Source organism: Myotis yumanensis, unplaced genomic scaffold (assembly GCF_028538775.1).
Source record: "Myotis yumanensis isolate MYYU_CA2020_CCGP unplaced genomic scaffold, mMyoYum1.0.hap1 SCAF_16, whole genome shotgun sequence".
Classification (NCBI taxonomy): domain Eukaryota; kingdom Metazoa; phylum Chordata; class Mammalia; order Chiroptera; family Vespertilionidae; genus Myotis; species Myotis yumanensis.
The window spans coordinates 6,272,136-6,297,088 of NW_027223767.1; the positions used below are offsets into that span (position 1 = coordinate 6,272,136).

The 24,953-nt window shown below is 41.3% G+C and overlaps 1 pseudogene; it reads right to left on the reverse strand.

The window, feature by feature from the left end:
* Positions 1-20,161: 20,161 nt before the first annotated feature.
* On the reverse strand, positions 20,162-22,128 carry LOC138994628 (ATP-binding cassette sub-family D member 3 pseudogene; annotated as a pseudogene).
* Positions 22,129-24,953: the final 2,825 nt, after the last annotated feature.

Consider the following 24,953-nt stretch of genomic DNA (forward strand, 5'->3'; position numbering starts at 1 on the left):
TTTGCCTTTTGAACTACAAGACTGAACATTCTCCCTGTGCTTTATTTCAACTTTTATTTTCTTTATTGATCAAGGTATTAAATATGTATCCTTATCCCCCCTTGGCCCCCCACTCCCGCGCATGCCCTCAGCTCCCTAGTGTTGGTGTCCATCAGTTATGCTTATATGCACGCATACAAGCCCTTTGGTTCCTGTGCCTTCTTATCTCCAGGAAGACTTGCATCTTAGACAGCCCCACTCGACACTAAGGGTGGTTAGAGGACGCCCTCTGCTTGGCCGGCTCTGCCCTGGGTCTGGGACTGGGACCCTCTCCTGGACATCTTGGCTGTGCCTGAGTTTGAGCCACAGTCCACCCAGGGCGTCCTCCGTGGGGCTCCTGGACCTGCGCAGTTCCTCAGTGGAAAGCTGCAGAGAAGCCGGTGGCCAAGGCCCACTTGTCTTTCTGCTATTGGGAGTCAGGTTCAGTATTCTCTAATATTTTCAGATTCAAAAGATCATGTAAATTAGAGATAAGAAATCACCATTAGGTCATTTTCCTATCCCCTTAGGGCTGAAGTGGGATCGATGCATGTTCTCTAGCTCTTTGTTCTCGCTGTGTTAAATAATGTAAGAAGTGGGGCTTTTATTCTTGAGAGAGTATTACATATTCTAATAGAGTTTCACAGTTAAGAAGACCTTTCATCTTTGGCCCCAAGTTTCCTTTCTTTAAATTCATTTTATTACTTTATTCTTTGGATCTCTCTTAACTGCAGTCTCTCTCTTTTGGGGTTTAAACCCTAAGGACAAATGTTAGGGTCATTGAAAGAGGAAGGCACGAGGCCAAAAAGGGTGAAGAATTATGAATTTATTAGGCTATCTGGATACCCAGATGGGCTGAGCCCCAAAATGGCACCAGCCTCCTAAGACAGAGGGTCAGAGGTTTTTAAAGGACTCTAGTCGGGCTTTTTCTGGACAGAGAATTCTCTGTGCAGTTCTGGATTCTGGGAAAGTCCAGAGGGGAGAGATAATGGTCTTAGCAAGTGGAATGTGGTCTAAGCAAGCAGACTGTTCATTGTGAAGTGGCCTAAAGGGGAGTTCCCAGGGGAGGGGTATCGATTCAATTATTTGATCAGATCTAACAACAAAGTTCTTAGAATTGGTCCTGTGAGCAAGACACATGAGCTCAGCCGGCAGGGAATGGGAGACAAGTTCAATGGGACCAAACCTTTCCTTCCTGCACAAGTGGGAAGAATTATGGAAACGAACTGAGGAGTGAGTGATGCTAGCCCAGCTCTGGGGGTGAGATGTAGCACCGACATTTTTCTCTAGATAGTTTATGATTCAAACAATAGAAATTGTTCTGTTCCATTCAAACAGTCCAGCACACTCAGAAACACCTTTCTCCCCTGTTGCATTTCACAGTGATGTTCTTTCCCACTGATACCACCTGTTTCCACTTGGGGATGCAGGGGGTGGGGGTGGGATTGAAGGCCCTTGGGGGAGGTGTTTCTGGAAGGTGTAAGGGAAGGAGTTTTCTCACCAAGGTCTCAGGTTGTCGCCTTTCCAGCCCCTGTTCAGGGACCAGAAAAAAAATCATTTCAGTTTTCAAAGACGTCCGTGGAGTACTGGCTTGTTAAGAGACAGTAGTAGATAGTTGGTTCAGCTCTGCTCTGCTGGTTCTAGACAAAAATGGGGAAACCATTTGCTGATTTGGCCAGAACTCTTTTTTTGGACTCTCCTGTCAGTACTTTTCTTATATCGTGGCAACCTTTCTTCTAACATTTGGTCCCTCAGGGACCCCCAACCTCTCCCACAGCCCCTGCTCCTAAGCACTTCCCTTTAGACTTTATTTCTTTCTTGGCACTTAACTTCTAAGACTTGGAAGGGATTCTGGTAAATTAACTTAACATCAAGTTCCCCTTGAGGGACAAGGCGTGGTTACTATTCATCTCCAGTGCTCACGCTCACGCTCACACAAGACTTGTCTGTGCAAAGTAGGTGCTCATTCAGCATATGCTAATTAGAAGTGCACTACAGCTTTAAGGAAAGGATTTCAAAGACATGGATCATTGCTTGAAAACCTTTCTTCTTCTTTTTTTTCTCCCTCCCTTCTTTTCTTCCTTCTTTCCTTTCCTCTTCTATTTCCTTCCTTCCACCTCCCTCCCTCATCCCTTTCTCTACTGGAAATATTGTTGAGCATTGTATCATAACAAGCATATTTTTATCTTCCAAAGAAAAAAAAGAAAATAAGACAAACCAGGTATTTTATGAAAATTGTATTCTATTGGGAAATATAATAACCAAGTCAACACAGAAACACATATGTTCAGAGAGTGACCAGTGCTGTGAAGAAAATCAACAGTGATGTCATGCAGAGTGATCGGGCTACAGCAGTGGAAGGGGGAGCAGGGAGAAGGAATTTCTAGAACTGCTAACCATGGCAGCCTCTCTGAGGTGACTGAGCTGAGTGCTGAACAAGAAGGATTCACTATGTGAAACCTGGGGGTGGGGAGCGTGCCAGGCAGGTGTGCAATGAGTGTAGAAGCCCTTGGAGAGTCAATGGAAGGCCAGTGGGGCTGGAGACAGGCTGGTGGGGACCAACTGAGTCAAGGTAACACCTTGAGACAACAAAAACAAGTATGAACTTTCATCAGTAAGGTCATCCTTCACCTTTGTCATTTTGAATCTGACTTGTCAGGGCTTTTGGCTTCAGAGTAATTGTGATAGCTGTGTAGCAAATCGCCCCAAGCCATAGTGCCTTGAAGTAGGAATAATCCCAGATGACCTCACAGTTTCTGTGGGGCAGGCATTTAGGATGGAGTCTCCAGTTCCACTCATTGGAAGGTTTGACGGGCAGGAAGATCTCCCCAACTGGCCCACTCCTGTGCCAGACAAGTTGTTGCTGGTGCCCGTGGGGAGAGGCCTTAGTCCCTATTCACATGAACCTTGCTACAGGGCTCTGGAGTGTTCTCTGATGTGGTGGCTGGTTTCCTTCAGCGTGAGTGACCCGAGAGAACAGGCAGCATTTCAGAAGTCACACTTCATTATTTCTGCAATTCCCTGTCGCTTACACAGGCCAGCCTCTGGGTCCCAAAAGGCATGGGTACCGGGAGCTGCGGATCATTAAGAACAGCCACAGGTCTGTTTGCATATCTGTTCAAACTTGCTGATTTCTGAGGTCTTTCCTAAGCCTGAGCTTTTATGGTGAGAATTTCCATGAATACCAATGTTTTCACAGGGGTTCTAGTTTTAATTATATCATTACTCTGTTATGAGTGAAGGGCATAAGAAGATGAGTAAGAGGAGTAGGATGAATCTCACGGCCCCCTTAAATCAGACCACAAAAGATGCTGCAAGGCTTATACTAAAGTTGACACAATCCTGACTGGGGCAGGAAGATAAAGCTGCTGACCTTTAAGACTCACATAATGTGATGGACTTTGCAAGACTGAGCTCAGGGAATATGCTGCCACGCCCAGGCTGTCTTCCCTGTGGCTGCTGGGACTTCTCCAAGCCACAGGCATACCAATGTTATCAGCGGGGAAATGCTCAGAGGGGCAGCCTGACAGTCTGGCATTGTCCTGTGGGATTTATGACCAGATTTCAACAAATGACCTTTTCTCTCATTTATTTTTCCCTGGGGTAGTCGATACGCCTCCACACAGGCTCATGGGGGAGGTTGAGGAACACCTGCCTTCAGATTGCTTTTCTGTCTGACCTGGAATGTTTCTGGGCACTTCTTCCCGCTCTTGACTGGCAGCATCCTGCAGGCAGAATGCGGCTTTAGGGAGCCCTGCGGGTGGGCAGCCCTGCAGGTGGGCAGCCCTGCAGGTGGGAGCAGCTGTGACTTGCAGCAGAAATGTTTCACAGTTGAACTCAGCCACAATTCCTTCTGCACCTCAGCACGGGAGGGACTAACATTGTGAAAATCTGGGGGAAGGAAAAGAGGGCATTATGGGCCAGGCAGCAGAAAGGGAAAAAAATCTGTCAACGTTACAAAACGTGTAAGGAAAGACATCATTGCATCATTTGTGATTTGTCTAAAAACCTGGATTCAGATCCTGATGTCTGACCATGTCTCCATGCTTCAGTTTTCTCAACTACGAAGTAGAGATGAACATCTTCATTCCTCACAGGGTTGCTGTGAGGATCAGATCATAATTACAGTTATTAAAAAATACTTTCAAATGCACTAACAGTTGTGGATGGGGAGGCCAAATGCAGATTTGGGGCCTTCCCAGGAGATGGGCCTCAATGGCCTGGGGCCAGCGAGCACAGGGCCGGCCATGTGGGGCCTGTGGGCATTGCAAGCCGGTGGGTTTGCTCTGCAGGCATCTCTGGGGGGTTGAGCAGAGGAGGGGCAGATCCTGACTTACACTTTAATGCTGCCTCACTCCCACTCTGGTGCTGAAGAGTCCTGGGAGCTGGGGGGAGGCTGGAAGCAAGGAGCCCAGTTAGAGGTCATCGCTGTGATGCAAGCCAGAGAGGTTGCTGCTCTGACCCGGGGGCTGCAGGGGAGGTGGTGGGAGCATCTGACTCTCACTACGTGGTGTGAGTGGCCTTGCCCTCGCCGGTCCTCAGACTCATCCTCAGCATCCTGCTCACCACTCCCAGCTGCCCTGTGGTTGCATCTTCAGTATGAGCTTCTTCTCAGCAGCGCAGATGGTCACACTGCCCACAGTGTCCCTCCAGGACCACCATTCAAGGGCTCTCTGAGTTCTGATTCACTGTCCTGGGACCACGCCTAATGTTGCTTCAGACCAAGGGACCCAGCAGGAGAGTGAGACACACAGGCTGTGGAAGCACATACCACATTTCCAAGCCCACAGAACAGCGGGCCCCTCTTACAGGCACAGTCGAGTCCCAGTGGGAAGCTGGCAATCTATGGAGAGGGGAGCCCTGGCATCATGGTGAGACTCTACTCAGGGAACCTCAAAGTCTGGGCTCTGGACCAAGAACGTCAACACCATGTGCGAGCGTGTTAGAAATGCAGAATCCTAGGCCCTGCCTCAAACCTGCCTTGGATTCTTCGTGGTGGGGTCCAGGAGGCAGGTTTGACAGGCTTTCTAGATGATTCGGATGCAGCAGAATGGCAGGGAGGCACGTGGTGTCAGATCCCCAATAGGCAGAACACACAGAAACAAGAACCGAAGGGTGAAGGATGAGTGGCTCCTCTTAACCGCTCTTTCCAGCGACTCACTTGAGAAGTTACACTTCCCACCTGATCTTCAGGCTCCACTAGATTCAGGTCCGAGGTCCCGAGCAGAAATGGCTCCGTGGGGGGGCACATGGAAGCACTCAGCCAACTTATAGCTCTGGCAACCACCTGGCTGTGGATCAACAGGCAAAGACATAGTGATTGACCCTAATTATTTTGAGGAAATAGGCCTGCTGTTACAATGGGGGTGGGAGGTTACGTTGGGAACACCAGGGAATTAGAGCAACCGCAGCCTGACGAGGAAAGGGCAGGACAGCAGGGCTCAGACTCCACCAGGGAGAGGGTCTGGACCACTCATTCCCCCAGGTAAGCATCTGAACCAGCAGAAACACTGGTTGGAGTGAAGGGAATCAGAAGTGGGTGGAATAGGAGGGAGATGTCACAGCATTCGGAGCTTCAAGTGCAGTAGCAGAGACAACTTGTCCCTTTTACCCTCTTGCTATATTCTTCTCTTGTTTGTTTTGTAAAGAAATTGCGACCAGTCACCAACCTGAAGACACAATGGCAAGGCATAGTGAACGTATCACCAGGCAGGAGTACAGCTCAGTGGTGCAGGGGATGAGCTGTAATAGACTGTCAGTGGCACAGCCATCACCATGGACCCTGCTATCTCAGTGATCTCTGCGTGACTGCTACATGCCAGCATCTGTGCCCACCATCACCATGGACCCTGCAGTCTCAGTGAGCTCTGTGTGACTGCTATACATCAGCATCTGTGCCCACCATCACCATGGACCCTGCAGTCTCAGTGAGCTCTGTGTGACTGCTATACATCAGCATCTGTGCCCACCATCACCATGGACTCTGCTGTCTCAGTGAGCTCTGCCTGTGCTCTGCATGATTTCTACATGCCAGCATCTGTGCCCACCATCACCATGAACCCTGCTGTCTCAGTGAGCTCTGCGTGACTGCTACATGCCAGCATCTGTGCCCACCATCACCATGAACCCTGCTGTCTCAGTGAGCTCTGTGTGACTGCTATACATCAGCATCTGTGCCCACCATCACCATGGACCCTGCAGTCTCAGTGAGCTCTGTGTGACTGCTATACATCAGCATCTGTGCCCACCATCACCATGGACCCTGCAGTCTCAGTGAGCTCTGTGTGACTGCTATACATCAGCATCTGTGCCCACCATCACCATGGACTCTGCTGTCTCAGTGAGCTCTGCATGTGCTCTGCATGATTTCTACATGCCAGCATCTGTGCTCACCATCACCATGGACTCTGCTCTCTCAGTGAGCTCTGCATGAGCTCTGCATGGCTGCTATATGCCAGCATCTGGGACTCTGTAGCTGGGTCTTTTTCTGGAACTTGGGAAGCCAGTGTTGTGTTGTGTGTGAGACAGATTGAAAGTGCCGGGAATTAGCACTCCCCCCACTCACTCCCAGGCAATGATTGATGAGAGTTGATGTATAAATATCAGAGCCTCCTAGCCTCTTGAGTGGGATAGTATTTTACATTATTTATCAGAATTCCCTTATAGAGTGAAGCTCCAGTTGTCTACCAAAGCAGTTAATGAGGTATCTGCATCAGCCAAGTTCAAATCAGAAAACAGAGCCACACAGTTATTTGAGCATGGAAAGTTTATTATAAACCAGAGGCCTGATTTATGGAAATTGTGCAAGAGTAGATCTTCCTTCCCCTGGCTGCCGGCACCGGCTTCCCTCTGGCACCCGGGAACCAGGTTTCCCTCCAGCCACCAGCAGGCACCCGGGACCCTGGCTTCATCCAGAAGGACTTCTGGTCTAATTAGCATATTAAGCTTTTATTATTACAGACAATTAGTAGCTATAAGAGAGGGATTGAAATAGCAAGGATTGAACTATAAAATATAAAGTGATCTATAGAGAATAAAGGAAAAGCAGATATAAGGAACACACTTACCCTTAGGGCTGAGGCAGAGCACACAAAGAAGGAAAAACCTGGAATAAGAACCCCTCACAGCACGTGTGGCTCACTGGATGGTGAAGTCTGTGAAGCCTGTGTCATGGAACTTTCTGAAAATTCTCCCCTGGGTTGTCAGGGGAAATAGTCCAAGAGAGGTTCCATCCTTCAGAACGCACCTAAAAATTTTCCTAGAGGTTGCCAGGGGACATAGCCACAGGGAGGTACTTAATGGGGACATTCCATTCCAAAGATGTTCTAGGGAGTTCCAGGGAAAGCTCTGGCCTCTGGGCACTGGGGAGGCTGGCTGTGCTGTAGGCGACTATCTGAGTTCAGGGAGCTGGCTGAGCTGAAGGAGCCTGAAGAGCAGATAGCACCAGAACTTGGTAAGTGAAACTTCTTTTTGTTCCATTGTCCCTCCTGTGCTGTCTACCGTAAAAGTTTGACAGTGTGCCAGCTGGCATAGGAAAAATAGTTACAGGGCCCACCTACAATACTGCAGAGTAGGCAACGATGGATGAATATGGAACTAAAAGACATTATATTGATAAGATGAGACTCTGTGTATCTTCCCTTTGTCCTTTCCCTTTCTCATTTTCCAATCATCTGACTTGCCTAAATTCTAAATAAAATACTTGCACTTGAATGTTGACTCACAGTTCACTTTGAGGAAAACTGAAACTATGGTTAGAAAAAAAAAGAAGAGGAATGCAAATTAAAAAACACACAAAGCTACTAGGATTTTCTGACGGATTGGATTTGGAATATGAGGAAAACAGGGGCCTTAAGAATAGCTCCCATATTTTTGGCCAAGACAAGAAAAAGTTCATTTTTGCAATATTAAGTTTTTCAATCCAAGAATGTCATGAATTCATCCATTTTCTTTACAGAGGTCTTTTGATCTTATATGGGGTTTATTCCTGGGCATATCATAGTTTTGATAATATTGTAAATAGTGTAACTTTAAATGTTATTTTCAAATTGTTTGTTACTGGTATAAAATCTACAATTGACTTTTTATACCTGGCCATCTTGCTGACTTAATAATTTGTCCCCATATATATATATTTTTTGTATTTTTCTAGTTGTACAATAATACCTCTGTGAAAAAATGAGATTTTCTTTTCCTTTACAATCTTTGTGTTTTATTTCTTTTCTTTGCCTTTTTTTAAAGTAATGAGATGTCCACTGACATGTATATAAGTAGTCATTGTGAGTATCCCTCCTGCTTTGTTCTCAACCTCACAGAGAAGAGCTTTTATCATTTTGTTATTGAGTATAATTCTTACTGTATTTTATTATACACACCCTTTATCTTATTAAAGATGCTCCTTTCTATTGCCAGTTTGCTAAAACGTCTTTTTAACCTCAAATAGATGATTAATGTTATTATATGCTTGCTCTGTCTTTTTTGAGATGATCACATGATTTTTCTTCTTTGTTAATTTTCTCTCCAGAGTCTTGCTAAATAAAAAACTTCCATATGTACCTTGAAATCTTCCTGGAATATATCCTAGAAAGTGATGAATCTCCTACTGGGATTTTCTCAAAATGATTTGGAGTTTCTATCATTTGCCTCACTTTTCTCTCTCTGTCTTCCTTTTCAAGGCCCTTTGAATTCCTTTTTCTTTGGAGAGAATTGGCTCTTACTAGTACATGATGAAGTATTGGTGATATGGGCTCTTCCTAATCTCAGTGATGATGTATTGGTGATGTACTCTTCCTGATCCTCACTATTACTACTTATATACAACACTGCAGTGTTAGCTTTATGCTCTCAGCCCTTTAGGCTCTGAGCCTTTGAGACTTAAAACCTTTTATTTTATTTGGATATTTCTTTTTTTTCTTAATTCTTTATTGTTGAAAGTATTATATATATATCTCCTTCCCCCTCTGTCCCCATTGACCTCTTCTAGCCCACCCTGCTCAGCTGCCCCAGACCCCTACCACCCTATTGTCTGTGTCCATGGGTTATTCATCATACATATACAAGTTCTTTGATTGATCTCTTCCAACCCCTGCTTTCCCTCTGAGATTCCACAGTCTGTTTCATGCTTCTATGTCTCTGGATCTATTTTTTTTTTCATCAGTTTATTTTTTTCATTAGATTCCACATATGAGTGAGATCAACACTTTCTTAGCAGAAAAGCCTTTGCTTACAAATGCAACTTTAATTTTAAAATTATGATACCATTTTATAATTTTATGAAGCAATTCTAAAAGTAATTCAGAGTTTTATCCTCTGTTGGGCCATTAAGCCTCAGACTCAATATGTAGTATTTCTAATGTAAGTGACAGAATGCAAAAATGAATCACTCAGGGCAAATATAGTCATTTTTTCAAAATATTGTACTATTTGTTCACTGACTTCACTGGGAATAAATATAGGGGGACTCCAGGCAGGAATCAGCTGTACTCCTTCAGGTGACAATGACGGCAGCTGGATCTAGAGAGACAGCAGTGAAGAGAAGAGCAATAAATGGTTGAAGGGATGTTTAGGAAATTGGATTATTAAAAAGCAGCATTTGATTAGGTTATGCAGAGAATGAAAGATGAGGAAGGAGTCAGGAATAGTGCTTGAGATTCGGAATGGAAAGTGGTCTCAACGTTGGAAGAAGAATACCATGAGTTTAGTTTTGGACATATTGAAGTGAGGTGCCTAGAGAGACATCTACATGGAGATGTCTGGTAATTAGCCGTGTGTAGAGGGCTGGTTATCAGGGAAGAAGCCTGGCTGCAGGCAAAAACTGGCAATGAACATGGAGGTGCTCACTGAAGTAGATGGATGATCAAGAGGAAAAACATAGAGCAGTGATGGCGAACCTATGACACGCGTGTCAGAGGTGACACGCGAACTCATTTTTTTCATTGATTTTTCTTTGTTAAATGGCATTTAAATATATAAAATAATTATCAAAAATATAAGTCTTTGTTTTACTATGGTTGAAAATATCAAAACATTTCTATATGCGACACGGCACCAGAGTTAAGGTAGGGTTTTTCAAAATGCTGATACACCGAGCTCAAAAGGTTCGCCATCATTCGCATGGAGTGAAGCCAATAAAACACTTAGGGCTGAACCTGTGGAATTCCAACTTTTAAATTAAAAATACCTTTAAGTGGAAAAAAAAGATATATCAAACTGTAGATAGCATGTTTATATATTATAGTAAAAAATTACATGTTTATACTCAGGGTTAATTTTCAGTCAGTATGTACCAAATAGTGTTATAGTCAACAAACCTTACCTAGTGCCCATGCTGTAACAGTATGTTGAATATCACTTGTTTATACATTATTTGTTTTTATTAAATTTTTCTTCATTTTGTGTTTCTTATAAAGCAAATGATATGTTTGTAGACAGTACATGTATATTATATTATTTATGTTTTGCTCTGACAACTTTTATTGCTAAACTTAAAGTTAAATCTCTTCATAAACCCAAGTGAACTTTCTTTTCTTTTTTTTTTTTTCAGTTTTCTTTTTTATTTCTATGCCCTCATCCTTTGATAACTATCAGCTTGTTCTCTATGTTTATTGGTCTGTTTTGTTTATTGATTTGTTTTATTTCTTTAGATTCCACATGTAAGTGAGATCATACAGTCTTTTTCTTTCTCTGTCTGACTTATTTCATTGAGCATAATACCCTCACAGTGGTTCTCAACCTGTGGGTTGTGACCCCTTTGGTGGTCGAGTGACCCTTTCACAGGGGTCGCCTAAGATCATCCTGCATATCAGATATTTACATTACGATTCATAACAGTAGCAACATTACAGTTATGAAGAAGCAATGAAAATAATTTTATGGTTGGGTCACAACATGAGGAACTATATTTAAAGGGCCAGAAAGGTTGAGAACCATTGCTCCAGGGTCATGCATGTCATCACAAATGGCAAAATTTCACTCTTTTTATTGCTGAATAACATTCTACTTTGAATGTTTATTGCTGAATAACATATATTGAGGGGAGGCATGGGACAGGAGTTGACTGAAGGCACCTGCCCCTGGCTTGACTTTTCCAAACAAGTCTGAGCCCCCGGGTGTTTACTTCGACACGTCCTTGCTTAAAGACACTGGAGACACGTGTCTTCTCAAGGATGCTTACCTTGCTGATAGTATCTAATAGTTAATTTTAGTTCAAGCTGTTACAGTAAAAGCCTAAGGAGGCAGGCGAACAGGGCTGCTTAGTTCCTATAGTGAAGCAGTCCCTTAGCCTCTCTTTCACAAAAACATTTGTCAGAATAATCCATTCATCTATCGCTCAGGGTCTGCCTGTCAGCCCCAATAGATGTATGTATATATATCCATATTCGTCTATTGGTGGACATCTAGATCAGTTCCATATTTTGCCTATTACTAATAATTCTGTAATGAACATAGGGATGCATATATCTTTTTAAATTAGTGTTTTTGTTTTCTTCAGATAAATACCCCAAAGTGGAATTGTGGAATCGTATGGCAGTTCTATTTCTAATTTTTCCAGGAAACTCCATGCTGTTTTCTATAGCAGCTGCACAAATTTACAATCCCACTAAAAGTGTATGAGGGTTCCTTTTCTCCCCATCCTCACCAGCACTTGAGGTTTGTTGATTTGTTGATGATAGTCATTCTGACCAGAGAGGTGATATCTCATTGTGATTTTAATCTGCATTTCACTAATGATTAGTGATGTTCAGCATTTTTTCATAAGTCTGTTGTCTGTTGGGGTCCAACCCCAACCAGTCCAGGGATCCCCAAAGTTGTGGATGGAGTCGGCGAAGAATGAATGACATGGAAACTGGTTTCAGTTCATCAGCATAGCGAGGTTCTCCCTCCAGGATCTCTTAGCGAAGTTCTGGTCAGGATCTCCAGCGAAGTTCTGGTTAGGAACTCCAACCAAGTTCTGGTCAGGATCTCCAACCAAGTTCTGGTGCCAGGTTCTGTCCAGGATCTTTTGCCATGTTCTCTGGCTAGGTTCTGGTTAGGATCTGATGAGGATCTGATGAGGATCTGATGTTTATTGTCTTGTTACATTCGTATTTATACCAGCCGATTTTAATCCTGTCAATTTCTATTACAAAGGTTAGGGCATTTCTTATCTCCATTCCAGGGAGTAAAGATTATGTAGCTTAACTACCCACCTGGCACTTAATTAAGGGGTTGTATCCCCTCCCTAACCTCAGGGAAAAATCCCCACCTGGGGAAACAACCTTTCTCGGAGAGGTGACCTTGGTTAAAACACATGGCACTAAAGGGAGCAAACATATTAAGAACAGTATGCTATATACGCCAGGTCCCTTGAAACATATGCTGTGCAGATGTTTCTTTCCTGCAGCGACTATGTCAAGCAGCAAGGATGGACCGGCTCCCGGCAGTTGTCCATCTGTATGTCCTCTCTGGGGAAATGTCCTATTTTTTTAATTGAATTTTTCTTTCTGGTGTTAATTTATATGACTTTTAAAAAATATATTTTGGGTATTAATACCTTACTAAATGTATTATTTACAAATATCTTCTCCCATTCAGTAGGTTGTATTTTCATTTTGTTGATGGTTTCCTTTTTAGTTTGATATAATTCCATTTGTTTATTTTTTTCTTTTGTTTCCCTTGCTCAAGGAAATGCATCTAAAAATATATTGCTAAGAGCGATGTCAAAAGAGTCTATTGCCTAAGATTTTTTTCTAGGAAGTATCCAACAGTATAACAGTCAATGAGCCTTGATTAGTGCTGGTACCATAATTGCATTTTGAATATCAGTTGTTTACACATTTTTTAAAGACTAGGACAAACAGTAGTTCTCTCTAGTCCATAGGATTGAGGATAGCTTTTCTGTTTTCATTTTCTTTATAATTTCTAGAATTTCTGCCAAGATCATATTTTTAGTGCTTTGTTTCTAGGATTTTACTTTAGCACTAGGGCTGATATATGTTTTAAAAAATAAGAATTCGTGTTAGATCTATTATCTTAAAACCTAGCTGATAGTCAAAATCAGCTTAGGAACCTTTATTCAATGACTAGTCAGACTCTGGACAAATGTCCACAAGCTGATATCTGGATGGGGTCCCAGTCATCAGTGTCCCCTCAAGTAACTAATGGTGAAATTGGGCGATCTGTGGACTAAGTAGTTCCTAGTGTCCACTCTGTACATTTCATGAATGTTTGTACTATAATGAAATGTAAAAAACATTTTACAAAAGGTTTTTAACTTGTAAATATTAATTACTCTAAATGATAAAATTAGCTACATTCTTAAATATTGACTAAAAGTCAAATTAGGAGATGACTATCCTCATTGCAAAGAGATTGCGTGTGAGATTTTATTCAACAGTGATGCTCTCTGGTGTGTTGGTGGGTTGTTCATATTTGGGAGGGTACGTCTGAAACTTGAACCATTGAGCCAGACCCATTGGCTTCATGCAGCAGCTCCAGGTCAGCTGCCAGCAGTAACCATCCCGAACAAGGAGGAGAACTGTCACCTCGCATTTGGGATGATCAGAAATGAAGAGTGGGACCACACAAAGTATGTTTATTGCACTAAATTTTAAACATGATACAAAAAGTTAAATTTTGGCTGGAAAAAAGAGATAAACACTATTTCCTGTCAATTACAGTAAGCTAAAATACTCTAATGAGATGGTTCAAGAAACAACAACAACAACAAAAAAATCCAAAAAAGAAAACAGACATTATGGGGAATGATACAGAGCTTAAGAGTGAGACTCAACGGACTCTGGGTACACATTAGCATCACTTGGAACCTGTCCAGATCAATTACATCAGAACTTCAAACCTAAAAGCCTCAGCATTCAATTTTTTTTTTTTTTAAGTTCCCAGGTTATATTAGCAGGCAGTTGGAATTTAGAATCTCTGAACCTAAATGTACTTTCAGTTGGATACTGTCCTGTAATTTGTTCCTGATTCCATCCATTTTAGAGTTCCTCCTCTATCCCTTGGTAGCAGGGTGAGGCCTGGGTGGGGGCCGAGACAGCTCCTTGGTGTGTGACCAGTGCTGCTACACAGACCCTATGCTCAGAAGGGCCGTGCACTTGGCTTAATGTTCTGCTGCTCTCATCTTGAAATTCCTAATAATTTTATCTTTGAACTTCTATTTTGTGAAGTTCTATGGGACAGTGGAGCATGCATATGAGCAGAAGATGCTGCCCCATCTACATGGAGCATTCAGAATGTCCCATGAACACAGACTTCTGGAAGACCCAGGGTGCATGGGATTCAGTGAGACTCAACTTGCGCACAAGTACAACTAACTAGCCAAGAGACCATTTAAGCTGCAACTTGTTTCAACTGCAGGAAGCAGGCAATGGCATTGTGAGTGACATGGAGGACTAAGGAACACTCATATCCTTTCTTATTCATGTAACTCCCCTGTGGTAGCCACCTATGTACACTGAAAACCGTGGCTGGAAGGTAAGAGAAAGTTCCTTTCCTCTGTCCTTTCTCCCTCATCAGTTAGCCTAAGATAGAACTGGTACAATGTGCAGGTGCCAAGAAGTGAAATAAAAACAGTTGAGTTATTTTTGTGCCGTGTTTCCACTATTCTGGTAGGAATTAAATATAGAGGCATGTGTCAGCTATAAGATACACGTGTACAACTGGTGAGACTGCATCCAAGTGAATGCATTATATTTGTATTTAAATCTGGCATTGCACAAGGTAAAGATGAACGGCAAAATTTATGCTAGTTTATTTTTTTTGTTTTGTTTTTTTCCTTAGCACATTAAGTAGCAAACAGAACCTTGACAAATAGAGAGAGACTTCAGGAAAAAGGGAAAGGCACTTCTTTCCTGCTTTTTGAACAAAGGGCCCCAAATTTTCATTTCATACCAGGTTCTGAAAATTATGCAGCTGGCCCTGACAGGGGTTGCAGGAAGTGGGCCGTACACAAAAGTGCCCCCCACCTACTGGCCCCGCACAAGCTCCGAGGAGCCTGGCCTGACAGAGGGACCTGCCCTGGGCCAGGGCACAGGCCCAGCAGCTGCAGTTTGCGCCTGGCGGAGACTTGACCCAGCGGAAGACGCCGGGACTTCGCTGCATCGCGGATCCCCTGACTGCTTCCAGACAGTCCCGGCTGCAGTCAGAGAATGATAATGAGCAGTTCCCTTCCGAGGATGAGCTAAGTGTGGGCAGGAAGGGTAGTCATTAGCAGCTCTCTTGTGGATACACTAAGGCCAGCAAAAATGTCTGCAGACAAGTAATTTGACTGGGCGTGTTTTGACAATAAACTCAAACCAGACAGAAGTCGGGTGGAGAGGGGAGGGAGAATGAGGAGGGAGAAGCCATGAACTTTCCATCAGAAAATAACTAGGTTCCTTCATACTCGTTGCCCCAGAGATGAGCTACAAAGAGGGAACATGCAGGGGAGACAGAGGGGCCAATGGGAGGAGCCCTGGGGGGACGCCAGGCCTGGGGATCCCGGCCCAGCTCCGCTAAGTCCAGCCCAGTGACCCTGTGCAGCTCTATCAACCTGGCTGAGCTTCTGTTAGCATCCTGCTAAGATGTCTATAACCTTGAACTTATCCATATGCTTAGAAGGGAGTTATGGGAAGGGAGACCCAAGCATCAGCCACCACCTTCCTGTCTTACCTCGGGTTGGAAGGTGGCCAGGGTTACAGGCCTCCGTTTGGGCATAAATGGGCGAGTCAGACTGAGGAGCTGAGCTCTCTCTCCCCAGGCACGGGACGCAGGGGGCCAGGTGCGCTGTGGGTCTCAGACTCCTGCTGTAATTCCGAAAAACCTGAGGCTCATTTCATCTTGAGCTCTAGCCGTCTGGACTAATCATCTTCCTTTAGACTCCCGCGGATTAGCCAGCGTAGTAAGACCTGCTGCTCAGGCATCAGTCAGTCACCAGGGAGCTGAAGCAGGTACTAATGCTGGCCATCACCCTTACTGACAGGTGGTATTCACGCCAGCTGCCACGGACTCCTCACTCCCCAGAGTATTGCTCACAGGGGAGTCCGTGCCTACGGTCTTTGCACAGGATTTGATTTACCGTGGAGCCCCGCGCATCACTTTAGCTTGTGTACTTGTGTTTTTCTGTAGCTAGTATTTTCTAAGTGGAGACTTGAATCTCATGCACAAGAATTTATCAGACAGTGTTAATTAAAAACCTGCCTATGCACTGGGAAGTTTTTGGTCAAGAGTGTGGTCATTGAGACCTTTGAAATGGTCTTTGTCATAAAGCAATGTTTCTCATTTTTTCCCCCATTATTGCTCCTTTAAAGAGAAACATTTAAGTTCTCCCAAACAAAATAAAGTGAAATGATTTTTTCAGGTAGAGTTGAGGCTTGGAGGTCCACAAACCTTTGCACTAAGATTTCTCCACTTCCCACCAGCCGATTTCACCCTCTGGGGGGCCATTGGCATTGAGAAGTCCTGCCATAAATGAGCCTCTGGCAGCATCTCAGCGGGAGAGATATGTGAGGAGGCAGAACAGCATGAGTTTGAAATAACAAAGTTTGAAATCAGATTCCCTACACTTGACATAAGTGCTTCTAGTCCTCAATTTCCTCACTTATAAAATGGTCCGATAGTGGCTGCTTCCTCCGTTTTCTCTGGGGATTAAATTAGATAGTACTTATGTAGCTGTTAGTAAAATGCCTGGCATGAAGTAAGCACTAAATAAATGGTAGTCTGGAACCAAAGTCTACATTAGTTATCTACTGCAACATTCTAAATGGCCAAACTTTGCAGTTTAAAAACAGCAGATGCATGATCTCCAGCCATTTCTGAGGGTAAAGAATCCAGGGTCGCCGAAACCAGTTTGGCTCAGTGGATAGAGCGTTGGCCTGCGGACTGAAAGGTCCCAGGTTCGATTCCGGTCAAGGGCATGTACCTGGGTTGCAGGCACATCCCCAGTGGGAGATGTGCAGGAGGCAGCTGGTTGATGTTTCTCTCTCATCGATGTTTCTAAGTCTCTATCTCTCTCCCTTCCTCTCTGTAAAAAATCAATAAAATATATATAAAAAAAAAAAGAATCCAGGGTCAACTGGGCCATGTGGTTCTGGCTTAGGGTGTCTCATGAGGTCACCATCAACTATAGCTGCCTCAGAGACATACTTTTGGAATTGCTCTTCCATATTTTACGTGACATACGAAACAGCGCATCAAAACTCAACATAACTTTTATAAAGACACAATCGAGGCCTTATTTCCTAGATTACATTATGTTCAATCCTGTTTTGGGAGGACTTGCTGGACAATTCCATGTAAGAAATACCTGTGATTTCTGGAGTGATTGGTTTATTTGTCACTTAAGGATGATCTACAATATGGAATAATCAGATTTCGTTTTTCACACTGGAATAAGTAAATGTAGGAAGATTGTATAATATGTATGTACATTAGATTCAGGTCTGGCTCTACCAGGTGTTCCTGTCCTATTCCCTTTTCTATTCTCTCTTTCTTCTGTTTTTATTTTCTATGTTCTTATAGACTTCCTTAAAACCGTTTGGGAGCAAGACAATATATAATTTAACAAAACAGTTAACAAGAACATATTTTATGTTGTTATACCTATATAAGAACATAAAATATAAAATATAGATAACCTAAGAATATATTTTAAATATATCCTAGAAATACTTAGATTAATAGAAATAAAAACAATGCCATTTACAATAGGATAGAAATGTGAAATGGGTAAATTTTATAAAATATGTGCAACGCTTCTACATTAAAAATTCCAAAACACCACTGAGAGAAAATAAAGGAAACATGGATTAGAAGACTTGAGATTATTAAGATGGCAATGATCCCAAAGCTCATATAAAGGCTCCACATAATTCCAGTCAAAATTACATCAGGCATTTCTGGCAGAAATTGACATGCTGATTTTAATTTTACATTAAAATGTAGAGGACCTAGAATAGACAAAAGAATTGTGAAAAATAGTAAAGTTGGAGGACATACACTGCTGGTTTCAATATCCTATATAATAAAAGCCTAATATGCAAATCAACCAAAAGGCAGAATGACTAGCAGAACAACTGGTCGCTATGATGTACACTGACCACCAGGGGGCAGACGCTCAACGCAGGAGTTGCCCCCTGGTGGTCAGTGTGTTACCACAGGGGGAGCACCACTCAGCCAGAAGCTGGGCTCACTTTCTGATACTTCATTATTGGTATATAAAAATGCAACCAATTTCTGAATAATTAATTTGTATACTACTACTTTACTGCCTTCATTTACTAGTTCTGGTAGATTTTTGGCAGAATCTTTAAGGTTCTGTGTATAATATAGTACCATGCCAACTGCAAATAATGATAGTTCTACCTCTTTGAAATTTGGATACATTTTATTTCATCTTCTTGTCTGATTGCTGTGGCTAAGACTTCCAGTATTAGTGGAATAAGAGTGGTGAGAGTAGACATCCTGTCCTATTCCTGATTTTACAGGGGACACTTTTAGTTTCCCCCTGTTAAGTATGATATTGGCCATCGGTTTGGCATATATGACGTTTATGATATTGCGATATGTTCTTTCTATTCTCACTTTACTGAGAGGTTTTATTATAAATGGATGCTGGATTTTGTCAAATGTTCTTCCTGAATCTATTGATATGATCATATGATTTTGATCCTTCATTTTTTAAAGCTTTCTGAATCTTAATTTATTTTTGTATTTTTCAAGTCAAGATTATATGAACTACCCATTATTTAGATACCAGAATAAAAAGAGCAAGCAAAGGATGTATAGATTATCTGATTTTTTAAAAAATCTGAACAGAAATTTATTATACAAGCCTGTTAAATAGAATGGTAAAAACTGAATGCTTTGTATTATGGAGTCAGTACATCAAGTTTTACTTCAGAAGTCAATAACTCTTCTAACTAATTCTGCAATAAAACAAAACCAGTTATGCAGAAATAAGAATAAAGAATGTCCCTTTCTGAACCTCCATTTGATAAGACTGATTTCATATCTAGGTATTTATAATATTCAGTTCAGTTCTCCCACTGCAAATAATACATGTGGTCATTAATGGTGGTTGATGAGGTGAAATCAATTTCTCTTAGGATAGTTCAACATAACCCAAATATTAAAAAGCTATTAAAGATTCATGGAGACACCATAAACCACTACCTACGGAACATAATTCACCTATGTGCATAATAGTTTTATAACATATTTTTAAACATAAAATCACAGTCAAAGACAATGATAATGTTGCATACTCAGTGTGCTTGTTCATGTAGTGCATTCCTATGACTCATTTGGAGTTTAACACCATATAAACACCACACTTCTAATAAATGGACTTTAACGTACACAAATCCATCCAATTCTTAAAAAAAAAAATCTAAACATCTTTTAAGACCTTGAACTTGAAATTTAAAGACTTTGTGTTTTAAAATCCCAAATACTGGGAAGATAGGTGTGAAACAGTAAACACATCTTGTAAGCAGGATTCGACATACTTTTGTAAGAACCCTCGGAACAACTCAATATTACAAATTGAGAGTGACACATTTATTATTTGGCCAAATAAAATTCAAATAACTTTCCAGGATTCAAATGTATCCCAAGAGATATACAAGAAATGAGTATAACTATGGCAGTTAAAGAAATTTGCTGCTCTGCAATAAATGCTATTATTCAATGATGCTGTGCATTTTGATAGTACACTATGATTTGCTTGCTTCCAACCAACATGGGGCACAAGAAAGTGAAACTCAAGACTATCTTGCCAGAATAGGAGACATGTTGACCCCAGTTTTAAGCAGGATTCTTCATTGAAGGAAAAGACAGAGACATACAAATCAAATTAGTTGACTTCCAATGGTTTACATCCCAGGGTGAATCGGGTGACACTAGTTTAAGCCCAATTTAATTTAGGCAGTTTTTCAACCATAAGAATAAGGTCATTCTTAGGTCATATTAATAATTAAACCAACATATACACAATTAGCAATATCCTATGTAATATGAGAAGTTTAACTACTTGTTCTCAATTATTTTTATTCAGTTAATTTGTTGCTTGGTTTTAAAAAAAGTTCAACTTTATTTTACAATGTGCTTTGCATTTCCAAGTGTGTTCTGTAATTATTTCATCGAAGCAGGTACAGTTCTCTGGACTCTAAGAGCCAAACTCAACTGTATCTTCCGTAATCTGTTTAAATTCATAATTGCCTCTGCCATCCAGATGCAGGTAGTACTCATGGTGTTTCCAAAGACACTTCCTGTGTGACAGAGTGAAGAGGGTGATGCCGGGCTTTGCACAAAGGTTGCCGATGTAGCCTTCCATGTCCACACTCACTGAGTGTGTGCACTCGTCCAAAATGGCAAACTGGGGTTTATGATGAAATAATCTTGCCATTGCCATTCTTTGCTTCTCTCCAACACTGAGTATATCCATCCAATCCTGAACACTGTCCCAGCCTCCTTCTCACTCAAGGATATGCTCCAACTGGACATTATCTAGGTATTCCTTCTGTATTGGGGCAGATATCCCCTTCCTTTTCTGGTCTCACTCGGTCCCAAAGTGTTCCACGGGTCTTATAAGGTCTCTGAGGAACATAAAATAACTTTGCTCTTTCAGGTTTAATTAGATGTCCTCCAAAAAGAGGCCATAATTCACCAAGAATACAGAGAAGTGAACTCTTCCCATAGCCATTTGGACCACAAATTAGAATGTTGGCACCAGATTGAACTTCAAACTAAGGCCTTGGATCAATATATCTCCATTTTGCGTTGCTAAAGGGACATGATCAACAGTTTATGTTATCAGCATGGATAACTTCTCCCGCTCCAGGTATCGAGGGAATGCTTTGTGCTCCTTCAATACCCCTTTCTTGTTGCGAGATCATTGTGTGTTCATATTTTCCATTATTTAAATCCTTTAGCACTTGCATTAATTCTGAAATCCAAGCAGTAAAACCAACCAATCTAGCATGTCACAGCCAGCCAAAACTATTTGACCCAGAGCTTGGGACATTCGCGAAAGCACCCTTCAACTTGGTAGTAGTCCTCCAGAAGTTCTGGAGGTGGCCAGGGTGAGACAAATCTAGGAAAGGGCAGCTGACAACAGGCAACCAACTACAGGGGCAGGAGATTTGTCAACTATACTATCAATAAAGCCCATAGAAAACTGAAACAAAATGAAATTATGTAGGCATTCCATCAGTTTTTGGAAGACAGTGTGGGTTTTCTGCTTTTCTCTTTTATTCCCGTCATAAAAGGCAATTTCTTCACTGTTTGCGATGAGCCAGGAATTAACATATCTATACTCTCCTTCATACCTTTGCTCAGTTACTGTCATCTTACCAAGGGGTCTTCTAGGTCGAGTTAGGAATAACCCAGAAACAAGCAAGTAGGCCATCCTGCTCGCTGGGCCCCGAGCTCCTATTGCACTCATAACTTAAAGATACACAAAACTATCTCTAAAAATGTCTTACAAAGATTTGAATACAGATCAACTACACTGTCACAAAATTTTTCTACACCTTGTGTAAGCAACTAGTCTGGATTAGCTATTCTGTTGTCCAGATTTCTCATTTTAAAATACGTGAATGCTTGGAGATATTCCTCACAGAGGCATTTAGTTAGTCTTGCTTGGAAGCCCAATGTGAGCTCATTAAACTCAAACTCCAAGAAGCTTTTAACCAGAGAGATGAGAGGCATGGCAGCCATGAAGGTGAATAAGTATCTCTTGAAATCTTTTCTGCTATGACCACTGATACCACTTTCAATGAGTGTCCCATTTTGAATCATTCAAACATCACAATATGTTTGAGACACCAGCATAACAATAATAAGTATCAAGTAACCCATCTTTTTACAAAATGTTCTAGAGACCATGATTTTCAGAATCCTTGAGAGCCTTGAGAACAACACCGCGTCCACCATAGCTCATTCTTTTTCCCCTTCTTTCTCATTATTTTGTAATGGTGGGTTTCTACTTTTCTTACTGTACAGGCGGAGAGTGAGAAGCAACTTGTGGAGCAGGCAGAGCAGCAGGAACGCAGCCCCACCAGGCAGAAGTTTCCCACCTTGCTGAAGGCTGCCATGGCACTCAGGAGCGAGCCAGTGGGGCCTACCCTTCATTTTTTAATGCAGCGTAGAACATTAATTGGTGTTGAAAAATCCTTACATCTGAGGAATAAATCTCTATAGAATATGGTGTATAATTTTTTTAATGTATTGCTGAATTTGGTTATATCTTTATTATTTTTTTAATCATCACAAGATGATGTTTTTAATTGATTAGAGAGAGAGGAGAGAGGGCGGAAGAGAGAGGAACATCAATGTGAGAGAGAAACATCAATATGTTGCCTATCACGCATGCTCCAACTGGGAATGAAGTTGGCAACCTAGGTGTGTGCCCTGACCTGGAATTGAACCCGTGACCCTTTGGTGCACAGGATGATGCTCCAACAAACTGAGCCACACTGGCCTGGACTGTTTTGCTAATATTTGTTGAAGATTTTTACATGTATGTTCATCGAGATATTGGCCTATGATTTCTTTCTTTAAATGTTTATCTGGTTTTGGAATCATTATAACGCTGTTCTTGTAAAATGAATTTGGGAGTCTTTCCCTTCTTGAATAGTTTGAAAAGGATAGATGTTAGTTTCTCTTTAATTGTTAAAATTTACCTGTGAAGCCATCTGATCCACAACTTTTATGTCTGTTGAGAATTTTTTGATCACATCTTTGATTTCTTTGGATATAATTTGTTGGTTCAGATTTTCTGATTCCTCCTGATTCAGTCTTGGGAGCTTGAATGTTTTTAGGAATTTTTCAGTTTCTTTCAGATTGTCCAATTTGTTGGCATAAATTGCTCATAGCATTTTCTTATAATTCTTTGTATTTCTGTGGTGTCAGTTATTCTCCTTCGTTTCTGGTTTTATTTATTTGGGCCCTTTCTCCCTTTTTCTAGATGAGTCTGATTAAAGTTTAACATTTTTTTAATCTTTTCAAAAACACAGCTCTTGGTTTCATTAAATATTTTTTAGATTTTATTCATTTATTTCTGCTCTGATCTGCCCCTCCCCCCTTCTTCTACTCACTTTGGGCTTTGTATGTTGTTATTTTCCAGTTCTTTTAGGTGAAAGGTTAGATGTTAATTTAAGATTGTTCTTGTTTCTTAAGATAGGCCTGTATTACTATGAACTTTCCCCTTAGAATTGCTTTCTCTGTGTCCCATAGATTTGGGGTTGTCATGTACTAATTTCCTACTTATTTATGCATTCATTGCTTGCTTCTTGTATGTTCCCTGATGGGAATCAAACCTATAACCTTGGCACACTGGGACAATGCTCTAACCAATTGGGCTATTCTGCCAGGGCTCTCATGTACTCATTTTCTTTTGTCTCAAGGTATCTTTAGATTTCTTTCTTGATTTTATTGTTAATCCATTCATTGTTTAGTAGCATGCTATTTAGCCTGCATGCGTTTGTGTATTTTTCAGTTTTTTTCTTGTAATTGATTCCTAGATTTATACTATTGTGATCAGAGAAGATGCTTGACATTATTTCAATCTTCTTAAATTTATTGAGGCCAATTTTAAGGCCTCAATATGTAAGCTATCCTGGAAAATGTTCCCTGTGCATTTGAAAAATATGTATATCCTGCAGTTTTAGGGTGTAATGTTTTGGAAATATCAATTAAATCCATCTGGTCTAATGTTTTATTTAAGGCCATTGTTTCCTTGTTGATTTTTTTTTTTGTCTGGAAGATCTATCCTTTGATGTTGATTGGGTATTAAAGTTCCCTACTATGATTGCATTACTGTTGATATCTCCCTTTATGTCTATCAATTAAAAAAAAACAAAAATATTTAGGTGCTCCTAGGTTGGATGCACAAATGTTTCCAAGGTTTATTTCCTCTTGTTAGATTGATTTCTTTATCATTTTCTATTTGCATAAAATATATTTTTCCATTCCTTTATTTTTATCATCTATTCTGGAGTGGGTCTCTTGAAAACAGCATATATGTGGGTCTTATTTTCTTACCCATTTAGCTACCCTATGTCTTTCTATTGGAGCATTTAAACCATTTACATTTAAAGTTATTATTGATAGGTACATATTCATTGCCAGCTTATTCTTCATATTTATGTTTCTCATTTTTTAAATTTTTCTTCTTATAGAAGTCCATTAACATTTCTTGTAATACTAATTTGTTGGTGATGATCCCCTTTAGTTTTTTCTTGTCTGGGAAGCTATTTCTCCTTCAGTTGTAAATGATAGCCTTGATGGATAGAGTAGTATTAGTTGTAGGTCCTTATTGTTCATCACTTTGAATATTTCATGCCACTCCTTTCTGACCTGAAATGTTTCTGTTGAGAAATCAGCTGACAGTCTTATGGGAGCTCCCTTGTAGGTAACTGTCTTTCTCTTGCTGCTTTTAAGATTCTCTCTACACTTCCTTGACTTATATGTTTTTTTGCCTTCACCAGGTTAGGGGAGTTTTCAGTCATTATTTATTCAAATAGGTTCTCAATCCTGTGTTTCTCTTCTCTTTCTGATAGTCCTACAATGCCGATATTGTTACTCTTGATGTTGTCCCAGAGATCCCTTAAAGTTTCTTCGTTTTTTCAAATTCTTTTTTGCTTGGGTGTTCTCTGCTAGCTTGTCTCCCAAACTGTTGATTTGATCCCCTGCATCATTTAATCTGTGTTGATGCCTCCTAGTGTATTTTTTATTTCTGAGTGTGTGATTTTTTATGATTTTTATGTCCCTTTTAATGCTTACTACCTCTTTCTTTATATTCCAACTGAATTCATCCATTCTTCCCCTAAATTCCTTGAGCATCCTTATAACCTTTGTTTTGAACTCTGTATCTGGTAGTTTGGTTTCCCCCATTTCATTTAGTTCTCTTCCTGGGGATTACTCTTGTTCTTTCATTTGGGGCCTGGCCCCAGGAA